Raw genomic sequence first — 19276 nt, forward strand, 5'->3', positions numbered from 1 at the left:
GACAATTACCTTAAACGTGAATGGATTAAATGCTCCAACCAAAAGACACAGGCTTGCTGAATGGATACAAAAACAAGACCCATATATATGCTGTCTACAAGAGACCCACTTCAGACGTAGGGATACATACAGACTGAAAGTAAAGAGATGGAGAAAGATAGTCCATGCAAATGGAAATCAAAAGAAAGCTGGAGTAGCAATATTCATGTCAGATAAAATAGACTATAAAATAAAGAATGTTACAAGAGACAAGGAAGGACACTACATAAAGATCACGGGATCAATCTGAGAAGAAGATATAACAATTATAAATATATATGCACCCAACATAGGAGCACCTCAATACATAAGGCAACTGCTAACAGCTATAAAAGAGGAAATTGACAGTAACACAATAATAGTGGGGAACTTTAACACCTCACTTAAACCAATGGACAGATCATCCAGACAGAAAATTAATAAGGAAACAGAAGCTTTAAATGGCACAATAGACCAGATAGATTTAATTGATATTTATAGGCCATTCCATCCAAAAACAGCAGATTACACTTTCTTCTCAAGTGCACTGGGACATTCTCCAGGATTGATCACATCTTGGGTCACAAATCAAGCCTCGGTAAATTTAAGAAATTGAAATCATATGAAGCATCTTTTCCAACCACAACACTATGAGATTAGAAATCAGTTACAGGGAAAAAAACATAAAAAACACAAACACATGGAGGCTAAACAACACATTACTAAATAACCAAGAGATCACTGAAGAAATCAAAGAGGAAATCAAGAACTACCTAGAGACAAATGACAATGGAAACACGATGATCCAAAACCTATGGGATGCAGCAAAAACAGTTCTAAGAGGGAAGTTTATAGCAATACAAGCCTACCTCAATAAACAAGAAAAATCTCAAATAAACAGTCTAACCTATACCTAAAGGAACTAGAGAAAGAAGAACAAACAAAACCCAAAGTTAGCAGAAGGAAAGAAATCATAAAGGTCAGAGCAGAAATAAATGAAATAGAAACAAAGAAAACAATAGCAAAGATCAATAAAACTGAAAGCTGGTTCTTTGAGAAGATAAACAAAATGGATAAACCTTTAGCCAGACACAACAAGAAAAAGAGGGAGAGGACTCAAATCAATAAAATTAGAAATGAAAAAGGAGAAGTTACAATAGACACTGCAGAAATACAAAGCATCCTAAGAGACTGCTACAAGCAACTCTATGCCAATAAAATGGACAACCTGGAAGAAATGGACAAATTCTTAGAAAGGTATAACCTCCCAAGACTGAACCAGGAAGAAATAGAAAATATGAACAGACCAATCACAAGTAATGAAATTGAAACTGTGATTAAAAATCTTCCAACAAACAAAAGTCCAGGATCAGATGGCTTCACAGGTGAATTCTATCAAACATTTAGAGAAGAGCTAACACCCATCCACTATGGAGAACAGTATGGAGGTTCCTTAAAAAACTAAAAATAGAATTACCATATGACCCACCAATCCCACTACTGGGTATGTACCCAGAGAAAACTATAATTCAAAAAGACACATGCACCTCAATGTTCATTGCAGCAGTATTTACAATAGCCAGGTCATAGAAGCAACCTAAATGCCCATCGACAGACGAATGGATAAAGAAGGTGCGGTACATATATACAATGGAATATTACTCAGCCATAAAAAGGAACAAAATTGGGTCATTTGTAGAGATGTGGATGGATCTAGAGTCTGTCATACAGAGTGAAGTAAGTCAGAAAGAGAAAAACAAATATCGTATATTAACGCATATATGTGGAACCTAGAAAAATGGTACAGATGAACCGGTTTGCAAGGCAGAAATAGAGACACAGATGTAGAGAACAAATGTAAGGACACCAAGGCAGGGAAGTGGCGGGGGTGGTGGTGGTGGAATGAATTGGGAGATAGGAATTGACATACATACACTAATATGTATAAAATGGATAACTAATAAGAGCCTGCTGTATAAAAAAATAAATAAAATAAAATTCAAAAATTCAAAAAAAAAAGAAATTGGTAGAGGTTTGGCTAAGAGGTATATCTATATCTGTCTGTCTGTCTGTCTGTCTCTCTCTCTCTCAGGAAGAGCACAGGGCATGAAGATGGTTGTATCCCATGTGAATGCTCACCAAATTACATCCACTGCAAAGGAGGCTTTTGGTAATCAGGTGGATGTGATGACATGTTCTACAGAGTTAGTCAACGTCTTTCCCCAATGGTCCCAGTGCTTGCTCAATGGGCCCATGAACAAAGAGCCCATGGTGGAAGGAATGGAGACCACACATGGCCTCAAAACCTGGTCTTGTCTGTTCCAAGGCTGATGGTTATCACCACCACTGCTGAATGCTTAACCTGCCAGCAATAGAGACCAATGCTGAGCCCCTGATATGGCACCATTCCATGGGATATTTGGCCTCTTCCATCATGGAGGGGGCAGCAATTTGTTCTCTCTGAAATAGACAGGTATTCTGGATATGGATTTGCCTTCCCTGCTTCCTGCCAACACTGCCATTAATGGACATATAGAATGCCTCATTCACCATTAAGATACTCAGATGACATTGCTTCTGACTAAGGAACTCATTTCGTTGTAAAACAAGCACAGCAATGGGTGCATGCCTGTGGAATTCACTGGTCTTATCATGTAACCCATTGACGAGAAGTAGCTGCCTGAAAGTAGGTTGAAACATAAAATTGCCAATATTCAATAAAATTAGCAGTTTCAATGATTCAACTCAATATAACAGTGGAATGGACGATTGAATATTCATGTGTGGCACCAACTGGGAGACAACATCCTGAAGGATTGTATAAGTATACTGTCTTATATGATGCAGTATACTTACTCTGAATCAAGGACCAATTATGGTGCTGTTTCTCTTCCAGCCAGCATACAGGGATCTAGGAATCAAGAGAGTGAGTGTGGGAGTGGCTCCCATCACTACTATACCCAGTAACCCACTATGATGATTTTTGCTTCATGGCCCTGTAACTTTGGGCTTAGCTTATTTTGAAGTCTTGGTGTCCAAGGGAGAAATGCTTCCACCAGGCTACACAACAACCACACAGTGGAAGTGGAAGTTGAGACTGCCACCTGGCCACTTTGGGCTCCTCATGACGCTGAGCCAACAGGCAAAGAGTTGGTTTACTGTACTGGGTGGGATGATCAGTCCCAATTACCAATAAATTCATTGTTTTGCTTAAGTTAGTTTAAGTTGGTTTTCTGTCCTTTGCAACAAAGATATACAATAGGAGCTCAATAACTACTGAATTATAGATTAGCATCTCTCTATCTCTTTGGGTTGTTCCATAGGTGGGTCACAGAAAAGCACGTATAATTTAAGTTTTTTCTCTGGGTGGGAGCTTCCTGTCTTTGGCTTTTTTTTTTTTTTTTGACTGCATTGGGTCTTTGTTGCTGCGCGCAGGCTTTCTCTAGTTGTGGCGAGTGGGGACTACTCTTTGTTGTGGTGTACGGGCTTCTCATTGCAGTGGCTTCTCTTGTTGCGGAGCACGGGCTCCAGGCACGCAGGCTTCAGTAGTTGTGGCTCGCGGGCTCTAGAGCGCAGGCTCAGTTGTGGCTCACAGGCTTAGTTGCTCTGCGGCATGTGGAATCTTCCTGGACCAGGGCTCGAACCCGTGTCCCCTGCATTGGCAGGCAGATTCTTAACCACTGTGCCACCAGGGAAGTCCAGGGAGCTTCCTGTCTTGAGGACACCTGGAGATGCTGTCACTCCAGGAGGGATGAGAGGGCAACCTGGATAGAACAGCAGAGAACAGAGCCAAACTTTTGGTTGTCATTTAAAACATGAAAAATGAAAAAAAAAAAATGGAGCACTTTCACAGATATCAGTTTGTGTTTAATTCTTTTCCCCAAACTCTCCCAAGGATCTCTGGAAGTCTGAAATTGCTTCTTTATTTCACACCTTTGACCAGGGATGGCTTAAGGTCTGAGTCAGAGCTCTAAACCAAGTTGCTTTTCTTCCCCCTTCTCCTTGTTACAATGTCTGGTGATGCCTATTTAACAGGTCAGAAATGAGGTCCCATGTGTCTACGTCAGGGCTTTGAGAATCTTATCTGGTGGTACAACTTTCACTCAAAATTAACGCACTGCGTGGTGAGGGGGATAAATAAACTCGTTAGGAGCGTTAGCCAGCATCCTCATTGTCACCTAACAGCATTCATTGTGTGTGTGCTTAGAATAATGTCTTTTCTACAAGCCAGATGGGAAGCTGCTCTAATGCATTTTCCTGAATTTGGCCTGCCACTCTTGTAAATTACCTTGCTTAATGGACTCTGGGATTCTGTTACCTATTTGGAAACTCCGGAGCTCCTTGAGAACCAAATCAAGTGCCTTAGTCCGGAGGAAGGGAAAGCAGGCTTAGAAGATTTACAATTCTGTGAACATCATTATTGATGTCTGTTATGTTTTGCAAACAACTTTCTAGTGGAATAAGTGCTTATGATGAGGCCGCGGGCACTTTTTTTTGATAAGTTGCCCTGAAATAATGACTACCAGGGCCCATAAATCACCTCTGGAAATCAACATGCCAGGAAGGTGTTTGGCACTTATTCCACCCCCACCCCCAGCCCGGCTGCATGTGGGCATCCTGCCAAGGCCCTCAGCAATCTTCCGGCCATCTACCAAGAGCCGCTAAAATAGTCATAATATACCTACCACCACCACCATGGCAGCCCACAAGTGTGGAGCACTTTACAGCTGACAGAGGGGTTCGCTGGCCTCGTTTCATCTGCTGAGACATGGAAATGGAGGCCCGGAGAGGTCAGCCAGGAGTGAGGGCCAGAAACAGAGTGGAGCCGGGCCTCCTGACTCACTTCTACTGTCTTTGGTCCCTACCACTGGGACAATTAATTTTCTGTGTTGGCTTGACTGGCCATGGTGCCCAGTCATTGGTTCGAACATTATTCTGGGTGTTCCTGTGAGGGTGTTTTTGGAAGAGATGAATATTTGTATCGGTAGACTGAGTAAGGCAGACTGCCCTCCCCAGTGTGGACGGGCCTCATCCAATCTGTGGCTGAACTGACTAGAACAAAAGGCTGATTCTCTCTTGAGTAAGAGATTCTCTTGCTTGATGACCTTCGAAGGGACATCAGATTTTGGCTTGCCAGCCTCCATAATCACATGGCCAATTCCTTAAAATTAGTCTTTCTCTCTCTGTCATGTATATTGGGGTTGGCTGTAAGAAGTTACAGCAAAACCCGAATCAACTTTTTGGCCAGCCCCAATATGAACTTCCTATTGGTTCTGGTTTTTTCTCCTCATGTAGTTATACGACGTGCCCTGACTGCCAGTCCTTGAGCTGAGGTATGGACCTGAGATGGGGGCTACAAAAAGGCTAAAATTGTCTGTGAAAGTAAAGGTTAAAAAAAAAAAAAAAAAAAAACTTAAAAAAATTTGTTTTTAATTGTGTTAAAAAATGCATTACATAAAATTTACCACCTTGATCATTTTATTTATTTTTAAAATTTTATTTATTTATTTATTTTATATTGGAATATAGTTGATTAACAATGTTGTGTTAGTTTCAGGTGTACAGCAAAGTGATTCAGTTATACATATACATGTATCTATTCTTTTTCAAATTCTTTTCCCATTTAGGTTATTACAGAATATTGAGCAGAGTTCCCTGTGCTATATAGTAGGTCCTTGTGGGTTATCTCTTTTAAATATAGCAGTGTGTACATGTCAATCCCAAACTTCCAGTCTATCCCTTTCCCCCACCCCATCTTGACTATTTTAAATTGTACAGTTCAGCATTGTTAAGTATATTCACATTGTTGTCTAAAGTTTTGATTTAAACTGGGCTAGATAGGGCTTTTTTTTAAAAATTTAATTTTATTTATATTTTTCATAGAGCAGGTTCTTATCAGTCATCCATTTTATGCACATCAGTGTATACATGTCAATCCCAATCTCCCAATTCATCCTGCCATCACCCCCCCCCCGCCACTTTCCCCCCTTGGTGTCCATATGTTTGTTCTCTACATCTGTGTCTCTATTTCTGCCCTGCAAACCGGTTCATCTGTACCACTTTTCTAGGTTCCACATATATGCGTTAATATACGGTATTTGTTTTTCTCTTTCTGACTTACTTCACTCTGTATGACAGTCTCTAGATCCATCCACGTCTCTATAAATGACCCAATAGATAGTGCTTTTTAATACCTGAAGATGAGATCACCTTTACAACGAGAAGTGACCCCAGTAGTTATGGGATTTGCCCGAGATGGCTCTGAGTGACAGGAAAGGAGATCCAGTGGAGTGTGTTTGGAGGTAGGGATGAGAGGAAAATAAAAAACAAACAGCTCCTGGCTGTTTGCCTCTGTGGAGCAGAGGCCTTTCTCTAAACCAGGAACAGAACCAGCTGCAGCGCTGTGATAACATCAAGGTGAAGCGGGGCTGAGGACACAAAGGAGGCTTGGGGGGAGGGGGTGGCTGAGCCGAATGCTGAGGGGTGGTGGGATCTGAACAACTGAAGAGGGGAGGGATGCGGGGGGCGTGAGGCAGAGAGCGGCGTGGGTGAAGGCCAGCCCCGGCCTGCACACCGGCCTCCCTGCAGCAAGGATAGCGGTCATGTGTCCTTGGGCCATGTCTACCATGGTGACCATACACGTTCCCACCAGCCTCCGCAGCCCCGAGCCCTGGCCAGGCTCTGAATTCTGGAGGAGCGCCGTGCCCACCCCCCACCTCCCCTTGAGCTTCCAATCCACGCCTGAGAAGCAGCATTTTATAACTAGCTGTGTTGACAAAACCTTAAATATAGCACCTCTGGGAGCTTAATTACCCAGTTGCAGAGCTGAAAGTAAGTACCATCTGGGGTGTGACTAGTGGGGCTGGCAGTGCAGGGAGGGGCAGGGGTCTGAAATGCGGCAGGCAGCCCTGGCTCCACGTGCCCGTCCCCCCTCCTGCACCCCCTCTGCCCCACGCCCTGATCATTACCAGCAGGCCTGGCCTGAAGGAGGGCGGTAGGAGCCCCTGGGAGCAGCCTTTGTCTACACAGAGGGAAGTACCACCCCAGCCCCCTCTTGTGGTCCTACCAGTTCCCTGTCCCTCATCTGATCAGAACTCGGGGTCCTCCATCCTGACTGGCTTCTTCTTGGAGACCGTGAGATGGCAGAGGCCACAGCAGGGGCAGTTTTGGGAGGAGCGAGCTTCTGGGGTCAGGCCTGGGACCGTGCTCAGAGGATTCTACTTGAGCAATTCACTGAAGTGGACCACATCCGGCCTGCCTGCTCTCAGCAGCCCCCCAACGCTCCACTGCGCTTTCCACACCGTGGCCCCAGGCGCCTTCTTTTGGGAGCTCACAGACACCAAGCCCGGGCTGCGCACAATGCCCCTCTCCCTGCCCAGAGCGCCCTCCTCTTCCTGCTCCCCTAACAGCCTTTCCCCGCTACCCTTCTCATCCCGACCTCAATTCTGCAGGTGAGCATCCCCGCCCTGGTGGAGGGCAGCCCCCAGGGCACGCTCACGAGGCACCCTGTTTTTCTTGGGTACCTCATATTCTAATCGTTATTGCGTCCTCCTTGGTGTCGTTGTTGGCTGCATGTCTGCCACCTTCGCGAGACTGTAGGCTCCACGAGGACAGGGGCAGTGTCTGGCTTGTTTCTCCCTATATCCCCTTGCACAGGGCTTAGCACACAGTGGGTGTGCAGTGAGTGTGCAATGAATGAAAGAAGGACTATCTAGCAGAACCCACACTTGTCTAGGACCAGAAGCACCCACATCCCACAGCTGAGACCTCCCTCCACCTCCCTGGAGACATCTGGCAACCTCAGCAGCTGAGGCCAGCAGGAGGAGATGGAAGGGTCAGCTGAGACCTCTCTGAGACCAGGGTGTATGAAGCACGTAGACCAAGGAGCACTGGGCTGAGGTCTTTGGCCAGCAGGACTGTAATGGCAGCAGGGACGATGGATACACATTGGTTCATGGTCGGTGCCATCGTGTCAGCCACTCCGAGTGGTCCAGAGGGTCAGGGGGACCACCTATACCCACAAAGCAGGCTGTGGAGGGGCGGGACCTGCTGGGGAGGGGCACCTGCACAATGTAGGCTGCCAGGCTTCAGCAGGGGATGCGCAAGGCTCCAGGTTGTGTCAGGAGACAGAGACGAGGATGCAGGGAAGATGCAGGGATTGGCCTCAGTTCTCACAAAAGCCTCAGCCTTTCCTGATGAGTCCAGGCTTTGCTGCCCACACCGGCAGCCTGATGCCATGGTCATTTAGATCCTCTGCCAGAGAGCTGGAAGTCTGGCACCCCTGGGCAAGCCACAGCCCAGCAAGTTCCAGAGGCAAGGCAGAGGACTGGCCAGTAGGGGCAGTTGGTCCAGACAGGGCAACAGGTCTTCACAGTTTGCAGGGCTCAGAGGTCTGAGAGGAGGAGGATGGGGGAGAGGCAGGGAGGGGAGGAGAAGGAAGTGGAGGGTAGATGCCCTGGCCTCATGGTCACTGGGACAGGCCTGGTCAGGCGCATGCGTAGCCCCAGCACTCCCGCTGGGGGTGCAGGGCCTAGGCTGGTGCCAGGGCAGGGAGCCTTTTGGCCCAAGCCTCACATTCACAACCACCTCTTCACACTTAGGCTTTAGGAATTATTCCAAGTGAGGTTTTAATGTTAAAAGCAGTAATTTGTTCAATGTAAGCATTTAAAACCTGCCACAGGTTTACAGCTCTATCTTGGCATGTCTTTGGTTTTTAATCAGAGGACTAGAAAAGTGGAAGTGGTCCAGGCCTCTTGGCCGTGGGCGACCCAGCTGAGAGGGCCTTTCTCAGGGACAGAGACCTAGGCGCAGCCCCAGCCTGTACACTTTTGTTGAGTGTCTCCCCTTGCTGGCTTTGCTCAGGCCACCATGCACCCCTCCCACCCCGCCTCGTTGAGAGAATGTAAGGATGTTTTCATTGCTTCTTGTTCACCCTAGGGTGATGGGGCTGCTGAAGGACAGATGAGAGTGACAGCAATTTATGGGTCATGTATACTCCCGGCCTGGGGAAGGAGGAGACAGCACACCAGGCAGGGCCGCACGGGGGCTGCATGTGGGAACAGAGTGGACAACCAGGGTTTATGAGAGGCAGGTTTTACAGCATCAAGAGGGTGAGGTGGCCCCTGTTCCCGTGGGAGGATGTGATTGGCTTGTTTGAGTAACTCAGTGACTGGCAGGGAACTGAGCCCTGCTACTCAGGGATAAGCAGGAACTGTGGCTGGCCTGTGTGATGGGAAAAGTTGTTAGCTAGGGGACCTTATCTGTGGGGCAGAGTGGTGAGGGGCAATGCGGTTAGACCATTCGAGACCCTCCCATTTTCACCAGCTGTCGGGCAGCACATAATATTAGGCCTTGATTTCAGGTTGTAGCGCTCTTGCCGAAAGTACAAGGAGTGACACAGGCTGAGACTGGGTAGACAGCCATGTGTGCAGGGGGCTCAGTGAGAGCTTGGGACCGATGAAAGTTCTCCTCTAGCTGGCATGTTGCTGTGGATGCTTCTTGAAACTGTCCCTGCTGTGTTTAGACCAAATCAAACGTACTCCCACTAGAGCACAACCCCGTTTTTCTGACCTGATGGAGAACACATATATGGGTGTCCTTGGACCAGGGGTCCCAAGGCCAGGAGCCTAGCCACCTGGGAGACAGACTGACCTTGGTAGGGGAAGGCTCAGGCTCCTGGGAGGCGGGAAGCCCCTCAGAGTGTCCACTGCTGCCCCCCCCAACCCCCAGATTCTGGATCCAGGCTCCTGGAGGGCTTTGGGGAGCCAGGGGCAAGATGGAGAGATATAGCCCAGAGTCACACATTCCAGATTTCCATGGTTCTGCCCTCTGGTCAGGATCTTTGTCTCCATCTTCTCACAGTGACGCGTCAGCCCCTTGCAGTGTGTGCTTCCCTGCAGCAGCCTCTGTACCCTCCCCGCAGGCTTGCTGCTCTGCCCTGCTCTGTGCCAGACCCCAAGACCTCACCTAAGCCTTCCTGGAGCTCCTTCTGGGGTTCCACCTGCCCTTCCATAGACCTTTTCCAATGCCACACACACTGAGCCTCTGTCCTCAAAGGCCCTGGTCCCTATTACGCCTTCCCGAGTTGTGTGGAAAATACAGGATGCAGGGACAGTTAATTTGAATGTGGATCAGTTTGGTTCTCACTGAAACATTTGGGACCATTTTCCTGAACCTGGGAAGGGGCTGGTGGTTTGGTTTGCAGGTTTTACAACAATAGAGATGGTGCCCCAGGCCTAGCCATTCCCTAGGGATGGGCAGGACCTCAGGGAGGACGGTGTGCAAGATGGGCCTGGCAGAGGTCCACCCTTGATGCCACATCGGGGGCGACCAGGGAAGACCGAAGATGTTAGATTCTTCCTGAATATTCTGCTCTGTGCAGGAGCCCCAAGAATATTGCACAACTCTAGGAAGGGAAAGAGGCTTCCCTAAATCCCGACAGATGTTGGATTTCTCATCAACCTTGGTGAGTGGCACGCTCGTGAAACACTGCAAGCTCATTTTATTCTAAGTAACTTGTCTTAGAAAATTTGGAAAATATGGAAAAGTGCAAAGACAACCAACCTCAGCCAGGGGTCAGCACGCCTGCCATTTCGGGATCTTACCCTGCAGTCACAACTTATGTGTATTAGACGTGGGTATGTCCAGTTTACAGGACGGGCATTCACTATAGAGAGAGTTTTACTTCTGCCTTTGGTTTAACAGCTGCACGATATTCCACTCTGTGGATCTGCAATCATATAACACTTTCCCTATTTTGGGTAATTTGGGTTGTTTCCAGTTTTTTGCTATTATGGGTAATGCTTCAGTAAATATCCTTGTGTGTCAAACCGTATGTATGTTTCTGATAAAGTGATTTGTCAAGTGTTACCACGTAAGGCCCCCGCTTGGGAGTCAAGGGGTCTCTGACCTAGAGGTCCAAAGCCAGAGGCAAATGCCCATCTTCGGAGCTCTCTTCCACTTAGAGCTAAACTTCCCTTTACCTACATGATCTCATTTAAACCTTCCTCACGACCTTCTTTTTTAAAAAAATTAATTAATTAATTAATTAATTAATTTATGGCTGTGTTGGGTCTTCGTTTCTGTGCAGGGGCTTTCTCTAGCTGTGGCAAGCGGGGACCACTCTTCATCGCAGTGCGGGGGCCACTCTTCATCGCGCTGCGCGGGTCTCTCACTATCACAGCCTCTCTTGTTGCGGAGCACAGGCTCCAGATGCGCAGGCTCAGTAGTTGTGGCTCACGGTCCTAGTTGCTCCGCAGCATGTGGGATCTTCCCAGACCAGGGCTCGAACCTGTGTCCCCTGCATTGGTAGGCAGATTTTCAACCACTGTGCCACCAGGGAAGCCCCCCTCACAGCCTTTTAAGGACACCATTCCTACCCCCACTGGACAGATGAGGGAACAGAGGCACAGACAGAGCCAATTAATCGCCCAAGGCTACAGAGTCGGTAGGTGGCTGTGCTGGACTTAAAGACAAAACAAACAAAAGCAAACGGCCCATGCAGTGCAGAGAGGGGCTCTGGCCTGAATGTGGATCTGACGTCTCTAGAGGTGGCTCCTGGGTGCCCACCGCTGCACTTCACCTTCTCCCCTCGTGTTTCACGCACCCCAGCTTTCCGGTGGGTGTTCAGACACTCGCAATTCAGGACCGTTGAGGCTCACACTGCCTCTGTCCACCTCCACCTACCTCATCTGAGCAGCGAGAAGGAGCCTTGAAAATGCCACTGGAGCAGGGATGTCATGCTCTCAGGTGGGGGCCCCGCAGTGACTCATGGTTGGGCTCCGAGCCTCTGGAAACACTCCTCCTGGCAAGGGAGTCACTGTGGCCGGCGGAGCTTTGTGAGCCCCAGGCCCTGCCCAAGCTACGCAGGAACAGAGCTCCCCCTGGTGCTCCTGGAAGGGCCCCCATGGTCTCCCACAGCCTCCACAGATGCTGTGAGGAGTGAGAGCCAGGCTGCAGGCGGCGCTCGGAAGTCCTCAGTTGCCACCACACACTCTGGGCTCTCCCCAGTCCCAGGATCCTGCAAAGCTGCTGGGCCACCTTTCCAGAAGATTCTTCCTGCCAAAGCCTGAGGTGCTGACGAAGAAGAAGCAGAGTGAGACCACGATGCTGGAGAGTGTGTGCATGGGGGGCGTCGTGGGTCAAATTGTTCAGGTGTTACCACCACCGTGTGACTGATGGGAAAACTGAGGCTGCATGGGGTGAAGTGACATGTCCATGATGCCACGGGGCTGGGGTGTGACCCTGGCTCTCCTGCCTGGAGTCCAGGCCTTGTAGCCTGGATCAGTGAGGAACACTAATTAGTACTTGTTAACTTTGACATTGAAAAAGAAAACAGCCAGCCCATCCAGCATTTTCCAGAATGTGCTCTGAGATTTTTGGGCCCTCAAGGAGCTCTGTGAAAAATCTGCAAGCTCTGGTCTGTTGCATGGGAGCATAAGGGAATATGTCACAAACACATATATCGGCATCTCTAAGGGGACCTGCAGTAAGGCCGCCCTTTTAACTTCCCAGAGCACTGGGCTTCCCTGTGAGTTTGGACCTTGGAAGCCTCCTTCCCTACGCCTTCACTTCATTTCTCATAATGAATAACCATCCTGCAGTAGACGACTTGGACTCCATCAATTCTTTGGTTTCTCCTTACAAGAAAAGCCCTCACTTGCCGTTTCCAGATGATAACTGGAGGGGAGGAGGGGACAGGGCAGAAAAGTCATGGCAGAGCCTCAGATCTGGCACCGAATCCTCCTGGGCTCCTGGACTTGCTGATCCTCTCGGGAAGCGCGAGGTTCGAGCCCTGGTCCGGAAAGATCCCACATGCCGCGGAGCAACTAAGCCCGTGAGCCACAACTACTGAGCCTGTGTGCTGCAACTACTGAAGCCCTCGCGCCTAGAGCCCGTGCTCCGCAACAAGAGAAGCCACCTCAATGAGAAGCCTGCACACACGCAATGAAGAGTAGCCTCCGCTCGCCACAACTAGAGAAAGCCTGCGCGCAGCAATGAAAGACCCAACGCAGCCAAAATAAATAAATAAAAATAAATAAGTTTATAAAAAAAATAAAAAAAGGGGGAATGACAGGATTGTACCTGTACTTTGGACCCCAATGGCTGTGATAAAGGTGAGCTGGAGGGGCTGAGGCTCCTGACGTGGGGAGGGGTAATAGGAGGATGGGCTCCTGAACACAGGAATAGGCAGGGTGATGGGTTCAAGAGAAGTGGAAATCTTTAAGAGTTGTGACATATTGACCTGAGGGGATGTGTGGAGAATGGAATCAAAGACTCCTGTTTATTTTGTTTTTGTTTTGGCTAAAGCACCTGGGTGGACAAGGAAGAGCCACTGAGTCAGATAAAGGGTTGAGAGAAACCAGCCCCCGGAAGGGGCAAATCCAGACCCTGGCCCTGAGGCCCCCTCCCCAGATTATTAATCTCTTGCTGTATCTACATGTTTGTTTTTCTTTTAATATGATTTAAAAAAAAATTTATTTATTTATTATATACTTTTGGTTGCATTGGGTCTTTGTTGCTGTGCGCAGGCTTTCTCTAGTTGTGGCGAGCGGGGGCTACTCTTCGTTGTGGTGTGCGGGCTTCTCATTGCAGTGGCTTCTCTTGTTGTGGAGCACGGGCTCTAGGTGCGAGGGCTTCAGTAGTTGTGGCGCACACGATTAGTTGCTCCGCGGCATGTGGGATCTTCCCGGACCAGGGCACAAACCCGTGTCCCTTGCATTGGGAGGCGGATTCTTAACCACTGTGCCACCAGGGAAGCCCTACATGTTTGCTTTTGAAGGGCATTTTTTCCTCCATGCCTTGGAGTTACTTAATTCATTAGTTCTTCATCATTTATGTCCTACTTCATTATGTTATAATTTTTAAAAAATAATTAATTAATTTTTGGCTGTGTTAACTAATTAATTAATTTTTGGCTTCCCTTATAACAGGGAAGCCCTGTTATACTCTTTACAGTTGTTAATTTGCATTTCATTTCCTGCAGTGACAAAAAAAAAAACCCTACCCGTGAAAAATGTTATTGTTGTAAATATTAATACAAGTCACAAATGATCACCATCCAGACCCCATTTCACAGAGCAACGGCTCCCTTTGTCTGAAGCTGGGAGGATTCAGGGTAATTACCAAAAGCAAGAGCTCTGCATGCCCTGAAGCTGAACAAGCAGAACCAGTCACAAGCCCTGAGATAATATTAAAAGAGGCAGAAAAAAACAGCACTTGTGGGGACTTCCCTGGTAGCGCAGTGGTTGAGAATCCGCCTGCCAATGTGGGGGACACGGGTTTGATTTCCTGGTCTGGGAAGATCCCCCATGCCATGGAGCAGCTAGGCCCATGCACCACAACTACTGAGCCCGTGCACCACAACTACTGAGCCCGTGTGCCACAACTACTGAAGCCCGCGCACCTACAGCCCATGCTCCGCATCAAGAGAAGCCAGTGCAACAAGAAGCCCGCGCACCGCAACGAAGAGTAGCCCCCACTTGCCGCAACTAGAGAAAGCCCTCGCGCAGCAACGAAGATCCAACACAGCCAAAGAAAAATAAATTAAAAAAAAAAAAAAGCACTTGTGGATGGCCACAACCCACCTGTGCACCTAGTGCCACTCCTGACATAGACCCCATGCTGCTGCACCTGAGTGGCTCAGAGGCGAGAGGGACAGATGGCTGCCTCCATGCCCTGGGGGTTGGGGATAGCCCCTGTGTCCAGGAGGACAGAGGAGGAGCAAAGCCCAGGTGAGGTCGTCCCTGGAGGAGAGCCAGGGAGAAGGGGGCCCTGGGAGGGAAGGAGAGGGTGGGCGGTGGGTGAGCAGCTGCATGTACTCCAACCCCAAGCCCCTCAATTCCTTCTCTCCTGGTCCAGGACAGGACTCTTGCTTTGTGTCTTTTTAAGGACATTTGCACTGCAAAGGGTCATTTCTTTACCCTGGAGACCAGAGATGACCAATACTCCCAGCCCCTGAATGAGCTGCCTCAACATCTAGACCTGGAAGGAAATGCCCGTCACTCCTGAGAAAGTTCTGTGCCTCCCCCTGGCCCCGCCAATCCCCCACCCCTTAAGAAGCTCCAGAATAAATCTGGGGCAGCTGAGTGAGAGCTCTTCCTGGTGGGTCCCAGTGCTGTGCTGGGAGGTTAAGGCTGTGAAGGTCATCCCCACTGTGGTCTCTGCTCCAGAACATATCTGGGTCCCAGCTCTGACCACTGACTGGCCCCCACCTACACCTGACCCCAGGATGAGCTCCAACTCTGGTCACAGACCTCTCTAGGCCCCACCTCTGATTAAGCCCTTACTCTGGCCAGGTACTACTGCCCCAGTCACTGGTCCCAGAAAGAGTCCCAGTTCCACTCACTTCTCCCCGGTGTAGCCTTGGCTTTGATGGAACATAAATCTCCACTGTGCCACACACCAAGCTCATAATTGATCAGGCTGGGGCAGGGGCTGCTGGAAATCCCTCCCCTGGGAGCCGTCTCCACACCATCCGCTTCTCCATGTGCTTCTCCACTTTTGCTGGTAACTTCAGTCCCTCTTCCTCCAGAAAGTCTTCTCTAGTCAGCCCAGCCCTCATTGACCTCTCCTGCCAGGGGCAACCCGGGGCCTGGACCTCCATGACTTTCTGGTTCTCCTGCTAATGTTAATATCATTTGCTGTTATTAACTAGGACTTAATAGGCGCCAGCCACTGTGCTGAATTCTTCACACCCCTTAGCCCAGTTAATCCTCCCAATGGCCCAGGAGATGGAGACTAAGTTATGCCCTTTGTACAGAGGGGGAAACAGGCTCCTAGATACAAATGAAGTTGCTCAAAATCACTCAACATGTAAATCACAAATCCCAAGGTTTGAATCAGGTACTCTAGCTATTTCTTTTCTTTAAAAAATTTTCTTCCTTTCTTCCTTTCTTTTTTCTTGTTGAAAGTTTTAAACCCACAGAAAAGTTGGAAGAACTACACTGTGCCATGAACACCTGTGTACCCCTGTTAATACCTTCTTGCCCACTCCATTTTTCTCTCTTTATATACACACACAGTTTTCTTTTTTTGATTGTCACTATGGACTCACGATTTTTTCCCCCATCAAATGTGCTAGAATTTCCATGATCATCATTACTCTTTTTGTGGCTAGATTTGTCCCAAATTTGACCCATGGGATCCCCTTTTGGCTGGTTATGTCTTTTAAACATGACCCCATTAAATCTTTGATCAGTCCCTTGCTTTCTGGTCCACGATATTCCAAGTTCACTTTGCACTTTCCCTGTTCTAGAACTGGCATCAGCTGTTTTCTAAGAAGTCCTGGGTTATTATTTTTTAATTAATTAGTCTCCTCACAGGCTGAGCATAGAGAATATGCCTACTTATTTATTTATTATTTCTTGTAGAATGGGTGTCCTGGAGAGATCTTTTGTAATCTATTGGTCACTATCTGAAGGTGATGTCTGTAGTGATGACGGTCGGGAGAAATGGTGATGACCTCAGGGTAGTAACAAATCATCATCCAGAATGCTAAGCATGGACTAAGGTCCCCGCAAAGCAAAAGCACTGAATGGGCTGAACAGGGCCCCCCAAAAAATATGTCTATATTCTGGAACCTGTGATTGTGACCTTATTTGGAAAAAAGGATCTTTGCAGACAGATGTGGTTGAGTTAAAGATCTTGAGAATATCCTGGACTACCTGGGCCCTAAATCCAATAACAAGTGTCCTCATAAGAGCTAGAGAAGATACAGAGAAGGCCATGTAAAGACAGAGGCAGAGATTATTGTTTTGCAGCCACAGGCCAAGGGAGGCCTGGAGCCACCAGAAGCTGGAAGAGGCAGGAAGGACCCTCCCCTTTCCTTCTGAGGGAGCCCGGCCCTATCAACACCTTGATTTTGGACTTCTGGCCTCCAAAACTGTGAGCAAATAAATTCTTGTTGTTTTAAGCCACTCAATTTGTGGTTCTTGATTAAGACAGACCTAGGAAACTCATGTGGCACCAAGAAAAAATTTTCCTGAAAAATCATCTAAGTATTTACCATAGGAAAAATCAGAGTGGTATTAGATCATCTTACACTTTGGTATGGCGTGCTTTGTTTTTATCTGGAGCCACTGCTTGAGTCCTCTAGGTCTCGACTGACCCAGCTCTGCCCTGTGTTCTTGATGGCTGTGGCCGTGGCTCTGTGGTGTTTGCTGTGGTCTGATGCAATCTCCCAGATGTGTGGTGGCCGACTCTGGGCCGTGCGTCCAGGTGTCTGCAGGCTGCCTCCTCCAGGGCGCTGCCAGTGCAGCCCGATGGTCCTCCCCAGTGCAGAAGGTGCCTGACTGCATCCCTCATCTGCATCCCCCATTCCGCGGTGTGGGCACCCTGGGCCACACGACTGGAGCCCAGAGCAGCACTGAGGTGACACACCAACATGCTAGTCTGGAACCACTGTCATTGCAGCTGTGAATTCCCCCACTAATTCTGAATCTGATGGGCTGGGGAGCAGCCCCCAGAGTGCAGGCTCGGGCCAAACCGCAAAGCCAGGTGGGGGCTGGAGAGGCCAGGGGGTCTGAGAGAGAGCCTGGCGTTATAAGGCTTGGAGGCCCTGAACCTGTTTGACGAGGGGCGTCTGCTGGAGGGCCTGGCATGAGCCCCAAAGAGCTGAGAAGCAGGCTGGTGGCAAACACAACCTGGTGGCTGCCAGGTGACCCGGGGAAGAGATGGGTTGTACGGGGTCAGTGTCTCTCTCGGAAGAACTAAAGCTACTCCTCTCTTGAGCTGTGCCTAACTGCAGGCTTTGCCGAGTAGTTTTGCACCCTGAGTGGTTTGGAGCTTTTGAGAAGGTGGGTCCCCAGAGGTGAACCAGACCAGGGTGCCTAAGCTGAGCCTCGTGGCCTGGGCCCTGGGGAGGAGGGGACTGTAGAGCAGTGTTTCTGCAGAAGTCCCCACCCCAATCCCTGAGATGCTTAGAACCTTGGCCTTCTGACTAGAGGAGGGCAGGAGGAAATGACCTTGGGCCTGAGCTGAGCCCTCTAGCTCTGAAATAGGGACACCGCTCTGACACTCCTGATCGCCACTAATGGTCAAACCAAACCATAAATTCTGATTAGGGAAAGATACTGGTTAGCAATGACATACAAAAAGTTTGTGATTAGTGAACTGTAAAAGCTAACATGACACGCTCATAATTGGGATGTATTTACTGTGCAAAAAAATGTCACACTGCCATTCGGGCAAAGTGACTTTGAGGGAACTTTCTAAAGGAGTCCAACACAACTTCCCTCTTTTGCTTACCAAACAGCAATAACCATTATTGATGGTGCTTTTCAAAAGACCGCTACAGAGAGAGGGGGCTGTGATTTCTTGTCAGAACTGTTTTACGGTGTCGTATTTTCCGGGTGTTTAAGAAGTCCTGTTCATTTGTAGCATTATCCTGGGTGATTTATGGACCCTCAAAAAGCTTACTTCATTTCGATGTTTTAGGCATTTCGCTTTTTTACAACAAACCTTCTTCCAATATAATCAATGGAGGTTTCTCCCTCTGGCCTGTGAGGGGAGTGCCGTGTGGGTTTATAGCAAAATCAATAGGAGGATAAATGGACAGCAAAGAAAGTCCATTGTCAGGGTGGAAAGAGGCTTGAAAGTCCCGGCCCTGCGGTACAGCCATCAGCGGGCGCTGGTCTGGAGGCTGGCCTTGCTGAACGCGGTTGTGGGAAGTTGTTCTGGCTGACCAGCCCAGGGGGACGCTGGGGACAACACAGCCAGGCAGTGGGGAGAGGGCTCAGACACACTTTAATTAAATAAGTTTGTTTATAAGCGACCCCCCTCAAGTCTCATGAACGTTTGATGCTGTTTGAATGTGTTTTCTAATTAAAGTAAAAAATGATTCCCAAACACATCAGTGTTCCAACTGATGAGAAGGGGATGAGAAAGCAGATGAGTAGCTCACAGATGGATCTAGTGTCCCCTGAAGGAGACCTTGCAGCTGCAGAGGCCCCTGGAGGAACCCCGGATCCACTTGCTAACCCTTGTCCCCCAGTCCTTGCCAGGAAAGACCTTGGGTTTTCTCTGGAGACATGGAGGGGTATCATAGCAGGCCGCTGCTTCCAGAGGGGCTTGGAGGTGGGGGAGTATGGAGCACCAGGAGGGGGTCCACCATGAGGTAAATGAGGCCATTTAAGACAGATATGAGTTTGCTTGTGTGGGACAAGGAAAACTTACAGGCCTCTTGAGGCCCCTTGGTGGAACACAGTAAATATTAAATTAATGGGCAAACAAAGAAAGTTCTGGCTGGAAGTAGAATCCA

The 19276-nt window shown here is 48.5% G+C and overlaps 1 long non-coding RNA gene across 1 annotated transcript in view; it reads right to left on the reverse strand.

Annotated features, from left to right (window-relative positions):
* Positions 1-2998: 2998 nt before the first annotated feature.
* The window catches only part of LOC309657420, a 1054509-nt gene continuing 1038231 nt past the window's right edge, over positions 2999-19276 (reverse strand). Inside the window, exon 2 of the long non-coding RNA XR_014261806.1 lies at positions 2999-3558. This is a non-coding gene — a long non-coding RNA (uncharacterized lncRNA). The remainder of the gene's footprint in view (positions 3559-19276) is intronic.

Source organism: Balaenoptera physalus, assembly GCF_965194825.1.
Source record: "Balaenoptera physalus genome assembly, chromosome: 3".
Taxonomy (NCBI): Eukaryota; Metazoa; Chordata; class Mammalia; order Artiodactyla; family Balaenopteridae; genus Balaenoptera; species Balaenoptera physalus.